The sequence below is a fragment of the Tupaia chinensis genome, unplaced genomic scaffold, assembly GCF_000334495.1.
Source record: "Tupaia chinensis unplaced genomic scaffold, TupChi_1.0 Scaffold148378_1, whole genome shotgun sequence".
In the NCBI taxonomy this organism is placed as follows: domain Eukaryota; kingdom Metazoa; phylum Chordata; class Mammalia; order Scandentia; family Tupaiidae; genus Tupaia; species Tupaia belangeri.
Window position 1 is genome coordinate 358252 of NW_006208228.1, and position 7401 is coordinate 365652.

The window sequence follows — 7401 nt, forward strand, 5'->3', positions numbered from 1 at the left end:
AGGTATATGGCAGATCAAACAATAGCATCAAGAAGTGTGGTAATAAAATTTAATGTTATTTGAAATAGCTATACAGAGTCAGATATTCTGTAACTTTATATACTATTATATATTATATATACATTTGTCTATGAAAAACTGCATCACGTCTAATGACCCAGTAGAACAATGACACGTGTACAGTATAACAATCTGTGAGCTAAATAACCATCTGTGTCTAGGGAACCAGCAGTTAGCGTAATGGCTATGTCGCTGGACTCACCCGTAGTCGACCGCGGTTCACGTCCCGGCCCCGGTGGCCTAAAACTCACGCCAGGCGCATGTGCGTGTGTGCCCAAGATCCCAAGAGGAGAATGGAGGAGAAGGGATTGCAGCGTGACCATCCCCCCTGGGGGAGTGATTTCTTGCTTGCGATCTCTCTGTCTCTCTCTCTGTCTGGCAAGCACATGGTCCCTATAGCGAAAAAAACTCTCCAAAAAAAAAATAGCCATCTGTGTCTGTCAGTATAGGTCAGAATTTGATGTGCTGACAAAGTAAGCTCTTTCTTGTTCATCACACGACAAAACAGGCTGACAGGAGATGGGGGTGTCTGACACCCTAGACCTTCAGGGAGTCAGGCTAACAGAGGCTTCACCCCACATGTGTTTCTGGACCTGCCGAGGCAGAGGGAAGACAAACGTGAAGGACCACCGTGCTCTCAATGCTGCCACTAAGGAGCCACAGGCATGGTTTCTCCTATGGCATTGACCAGAGCCAGAGCAGAGGCCACAGTGACAGAGCAGGGTGGGGGTCCTCTCGAGAGAAGAGCATAATGACTGAGGTAAAAATGTGTCTTCCACTTTTAAGTCAGGGCATCGTGCATCTGAACTCCACCCAGCCATCTGAGCCCTGTTGTGAGGCGTGCAGAACTTTCACAGAAGAGCACCTGGTAACACCTAGTACACTCCTGTTAGCTCACAGGTGTGTGAGACAAACTTTCACTTTCCTATTTAAAGTAAATCATGTCTTACTGGTTTTTTTATAGCCAAAGGACTCATGTGTTTATCAGAAAGTGACATAGAAAGAGAGCCCAAGAAAGCACCCCTTGATGGGGTGTGGTCATGCTGCAGTCCCTCCCCCGTTTCTCCATCCTGCACAGTGTTGGGGCAGGTACACATGCACCAGCGTGTCTTTCAAGCCACCAGATCCAGGATTCAAACCTTGGTTGGCCATGTAGAATCTGGCTCCCTTAACTAGTAGCCACAGGGCCAGCCCAAATCCCTTGCTATTACTAATAATGGTTATTTTGTGCATAATGTTGCTGTCAAAATAAACAAATTTCCCTTGTATTTGATGTAGGTAACAATTCTAGATTACCCGACAAAACAAAATGAATGAACAGAATCATTTTGCTGCATGGGGCTTCATTCGCTGGGTTTTGGTATGCTGCTGACTGGTCTGTGATGGGCCAAACAAAACCCGATCACGTGCTCCAACTAAAACCTGCCATTTCAGCTGGCTCAGGTGAGACCTTGTCACAGCTAAGAGCCCTGCGGTTGGTGGAGATCTTTCCCTCACATTTCTCTGGCGCATTTTACTAGCTTCCCTCAGCTGGACCAGATCTCTTGCTCCTGGGCACAAGGGAACTGACTGAAGTAGAACATTTAGCCCTGTTCTAAATTCCTGGGAAGGACTCTGATCGTCCTAGTCCAGAGCAGACATTCATACCAGAGCAGTCAGCTGGGCCAGGGACAGATCGAGTGAGGACAGTAGGGATACAGTTTCTTCTGTGTAAATAATGCAGAAGGAAGAGGTGGTAAAGGGCAGGTGGGAAGTTCACAGGTGGGTGAAGCAAAGAGCCTCCCCCAAATGGGGCCAAACAGACAGAACAAAAGATATCCACACCAGGACGGAGCTTTGTTCCCCATCCAGAAGAGCAGGGGTGAAGTCTCGCTACCAGTCAAGCTGGACACATAACCCTGGGGATGATAACTTCTTTATTTTTTTAAAAAATTTTGCCATAGGGCATATGTGCTTGCTGAAGAGAGAGAGAAAGGAAGAAAGACAAAGTGAGAAAGCACCCCCAGGGAATGACCACGTCATGGTCCCTTTTCCTCCATTCTCTTGGAATTTGGGGCATGCACACAGACATGCCTACTGTGTTTTTCAAACCATCGGGGCTGGGACTCAAGCCATGCTTTTGGCCATGTGGAATCCAGCCACCTTAACCACTACACCACCTAGCTGGTCTAACTTCTATTAATCCACAAAACCCACAAAAAGTAGTACTCTACCTTGAAGAAGGGTTGAGTATGTATGGAGGGGAAAGGAGGGGGGGATACGGACTTGTCACTGAGGGTCCCAAGATTCCCATGGCCTCCCTGTCCTCTCCAGGGGAACTTTGGCCCTAGACATATGAGCAGGTAGGTCTTCTCACACCGGACGCCCACATTCTCTGCCCCCGTGTCCCTAATGGGCTCACTAGTGATGGCTCCATCACAAGGAAATCCCATTGCACTTGGCTTCCACTGCCAGTCCCTTCCTCAGTCCCTAACACCTGATCATGATCTGCCTTCCACCCTACAGTGTCTCCGTTTTCTGAAGGGAAATAAACACAGTCATGGAACAGAACCTTTCACGTTGCAAAATGCACTTAAGATTACTCATGCTGTTGCACAAATCAGCGGTGTGGTACCCTGGGTGCTATTCCATTGCAGGGATGTACCACAGTGCATGCATTCATTCCCCTATTGAAGGGTGTCTGGGCTACTTGCCCTTTTTAGTAATTATGAAGAAAGCTAGATGTATAACCCTGGGAGTGATCATTTCCTTCCTTCTTTCTTCCTTTCTTCCTTCCTTTATTTCTTCCTTCCTTTCTTTCTTTTTTCTTTTAATTATCTTGGTTTAGTTTTGCTGTTGGATGTGTATGCTTTCTGAAAAGATGGGATGGGAGGAGAGAGAAGCACCCAGGGGGAGTGACCACGTTACAATATCTTCTCCTCTCAGGATTCAGGGCACACACACACACGTACCCAGTGTATTTTTTATGCCACCGGGTCCAGGACTCAACTGCGGTCAGCCAGGTGGGATCCAGCCGCCTTAACCACCATGCCACCTACCTGGCCTCATCACTTCTATTAATCCACAAAATGAAACTGATGTGAGTCTATTTACCCCACACACACCCCAGGGGGCCCTCGTGGTCACCAGGAACCTCTGCAGGAAGCAAGACCAAGGGAAATGCAGCTTGACCCTTCTGGCTTCCTTGTCCCAAGGGGAAGGCAACAGGTCCTGGAAAGAGGAGGGGAAACGCGGGATGTTGTCTAAGTCACACCCTGTGCATGTAGGGAGAACGCGGAGGTGAGGTCTTAGAACAGGCAGAGAAGACGCAGAGGGCAGAGACCGTGCTGAGACTTAGGGTGGACTGGGCGCTGGGCTGGAGGACTGCCTTGGCCATACCTGCTGTAGCTCTCCCTGTTGAAAAGCCCATCCCTAAAATGGCCCTCAAGTCCTCAAATGTCACCAGCTGTTCCTGAAGTTAATTCTGGTACGATTTTCTTGAATTAAGTGTGGATATAGGATAACGAGAAATATCACGTGGAAGTTACAAAATATCCTGGGGGGGGGGGGGCAATAATGTAAGACAACAGAGGGTAATTGCAGAGAGGACCTGGAACTAGAAAGTAAATCTAAGTTCTCGACTCATCTATTCTGATGTAATTTAATATAGGACTGAGCACTGGAGAAAGAGCGAGATGAGATCCTGCAAATTAAATATCAAGTGGAAATGTTAACACACTTATTCAACATGTACCTAGAGGGTGCTCCGCGTTAAATGAGTAAGAATGGAAGCTTTTTTGCATTAAAAATATTGAGGATGAATTTTGATTTAGGAAAGACTGCTTTTCCCCTGAGCTGGAAACTGGCTTTAAAAACCTTAGAAACACCTCATGCCGTCCCCACTCCAGCATCAGCTGGCCAGGGTCTGTGTCCCCCTCTCCTCTCTCCTCTGCACCTTGCGGAGGCTGCTGGCCCACCCCCAGTGCTGTACTTAAGCCTGGTGCTCTCTGCCTCTCCTCACGTCTCTGTCTCTGACGTACAATCATTATTACACACGGCTCTCTAGTGTGTGGTGCTTGCCCACGGTCCATGGTGTTCATTTTTTGGACCTCCACTGACTCCCATCTCCAGCAAATGAACCCTAGCACCCTTTCTTCAGCCCACAAGGATCTCCATGCTCCTTGTCAGTCTCCTCCCCTGAAGTTACCCTGTAACCCACCCTCCAGCCAAATCCAGCTGTCGACCATGCACCAGAAGTCATGGATGGGAGCACAGTAGCAGGTGCCAGGTTCGTGTCCAGACACCTCCCTGAGCTCACCAGGCGCATGAGTGCCCATGATTTGGGGCTCGCACTGAGGCCGGGGATGGATCTTGATGTCAAGACCCTGTCAAAGGTGCCATCTCTCTCATGGAAGAAATAAAATAATAAATTAACAAATAAATACTTTTAATAATTATTCATTAAAAAACAAACTCGAGGCCAGCAGGTGGCATGGAGGTTGAGGACACTGGACTCCCACATGGCTGATCTTGGTTAGAGTCCTGGATTTGGTGGCTTGCTTTCTCACTTTCTCTCTCTCTCTCTCCCTCCCTCCCTCTCTGGAAAAATTAAATAATAATAATAAATTGAATAAAGTTAAATACTTCTTTTGTATAATAAAAGTTCTTGGAAGCACCACTTTTTCCTGCCACTGTTTCTGCAGCAGACTATTCTCTGCACTGAGAATGGCTTTTCCCTCCACCCACAGCAACCTCCTCTGTATACCTCGGAATGTGACTTGCCACAAAGGCTATTGCTATGGACTATATGAACTCAGGGGGTTCCACACCCAGCACTTGAGCCTCACCTCCAGGGATTCAGGTAGGGCCAGTGTGCAGATGAGCTCATGAGCCTTTTTTTTTTTTCAGGTTTTTGCTGTGGGGCGCATGTGCTCACAGAGGACCCAGAGACAGAAATGAAAAGTGAGAAATCACCCCCGAGGGGAGGAAGCCACACAATGATCCCTCCTCCATCCTCCTCAGGATTCGGGGCATGCACACACACATAAAGGCCTAGTGTGTTTCAAGCTGCCAGCTCTGGGATTTTTTTTTTAATAATTAGATCTTTATTGTAAAATCTGATCTGCTAAGTGAGCATTTCCCACCAACGTTGGGAGCAGAAACCTTCACGGGCTTTACAGTCTTTCGCTTGAAGAACACACCAGGTGCATGTGCATGGGTCCCCAAAATCCGGACAGGAGGGAGAAAGGGAGGCGGCTTGCAGTATGACCGCACCTCACTGGGGGGCGCTTTAGCCCCTCTCTGTCTCTCTCACTTTCTGGTGAGTACCCTCAACCTCTGGCAGTTATTAATTTTTAAAAATACTTTGTTATGAAACCTTTCTTTACAATTTCTTATACCACTGGTTGGGTACTGATTTAAAATAAATAAATAAACTCTCTTGAAATAAATTTAGGTTTTCAGAAGTGTTGCAGAAATAGCCAGAGAGTTCCTGTATACCCTTCGCCCAGACCCCTTAATGTTGCCTTATGCCATCGTGCACGTTCACCAACACCCGGAGTGTGGCCCGTCACCACAGCCGTGCGAGCCTGACAGCTCTCCGCTGCCGTCATTTTCACTTTGGCTTCAACGCACAGTCCGGGACCCTGCGCTGCACTGGTCAGTGTGGCTCCTCGATTTTCCACCCTGGCAGGGTAGCCATCTCCTGGGGACACAGGGATGAGTCCTGGGGTCTCTTTGAAGAGTGCTGATCAGGAATTTCATGAAGAGTCCATCAATGTGGGTCTGTGTTTCTCATGATTCGACTGCAGTGTAGACAAAGATCTGGGAAGACTCCCGAGAGGTGGGGAGGACTCCGCAGAGGGCCGGGCCTCTCTCCCTGTGTTGTCCGGGGCAGAGGCAGCATGTCCTCTAGCCGAGGTGGTCCCCTGATCACTTGGTTCAGATGTCTGCCACTTCCTTCACTATGGAATTACGGCCTCCCCTCCTGGTCTCTGTTTATGATGCTTTCTCACTTTCTCTCTCTCTCTCTCCCTCCCTCCCTCTCTGGAAAAATTAAATAATAATAATAAATTGAATAAAGTTAAATACTTCTTTTGTATAATAAAAGTTCTTGGAAGCACCACTTTTTCCTGCCACTGTTTCTGCAGCAGACTATTCTCTGCACTGAGAATGGCTTTTCCCTCCACCCACAGCAACCTCCTCTGTATACCTCGGAATGTGACTTGCCACAAAGGCTATTGCTATGGACTATATGAACTCAGGGGGTTCCACACCCAGCACTTGAGCCTCACCTCCAGGGATTCAGGTAGGGCCAGTGTGCAGATGAGCTCATGAGCCTTTTTTTTTTTTCAGGTTTTTGCTGTGGGGCGCATGTGCTCACAGAGGACCCAGAGACAGAAATGAAAAGTGAGAAATCACCCCCGAGGGGAGGAAGCCACACAATGATCCCTCCTCCATCCTCCTCAGGATTCGGGGCATGCACACACACATAAAGGCCTAGTGTGTTTCAAGCTGCCAGCTCTGGGATTTTTTTTTTAATAATTAGATCTTTATTGTAAAATCTGATCTGCTAAGTGAGCATTTCCCACCAACGTTGGGAGCAGAAACCTTCACGGGCTTTACAGTCTTTCGCTTGAAGAACACACCAGGTGCATGTGCATGGGTCCCCAAAATCCGGACAGGAGGGAGAAAGGGAGGCGGCTTGCAGTATGACCGCACCTCACTGGGGGGCGCTTTAGCCCCTCTCTGTCTCTCTCACTTTCTGGTGAGTACCCTCAACCTCTGGCAGTTATTAATTTTTAAAAATACTTTGTTATGAAACCTTTCTTTACAATTTCTTATACCACTGGTTGGGTACTGATTTAAAATAAATAAATAAACTCTCTTGAAATAAATTTAGGTTTTCAGAAGTGTTGCAGAAATAGCCAGAGAGTTCCTGTATACCCTTCGCCCAGACCCCTTAATGTTGCCTTATGCCATCGTGCACGTTCACCAACACCCGGAGTGTGGCCCGTCACCACAGCCGTGCGAGCCTGACAGCTCTCCGCTGCCGTCATTTTCACTTTGGCTTCAACGCACAGTCCGGGACCCTGCGCTGCACTGGTCAGTGTGGCTCCTCGATTTTCCACCCTGGCAGGGTAGCCATCTCCTGGGGACACAGGGATGAGTCCTGGGGTCTCTTTGAAGAGTGCTGATCGGGAATTTCATGAAGAGTCCATCAATGTGGGTCTGTGTTTCTCATGATTCGACTGCAGTGTAGACAAAGATCTGGGAAGACTCCCGAGAGGTGGGGAGGACTCCGCAGAGGGCCGGGCCTCTCTCCCTGTGTTGTCCGGGGCAGAGGCAGCATGTCCTCTAGCC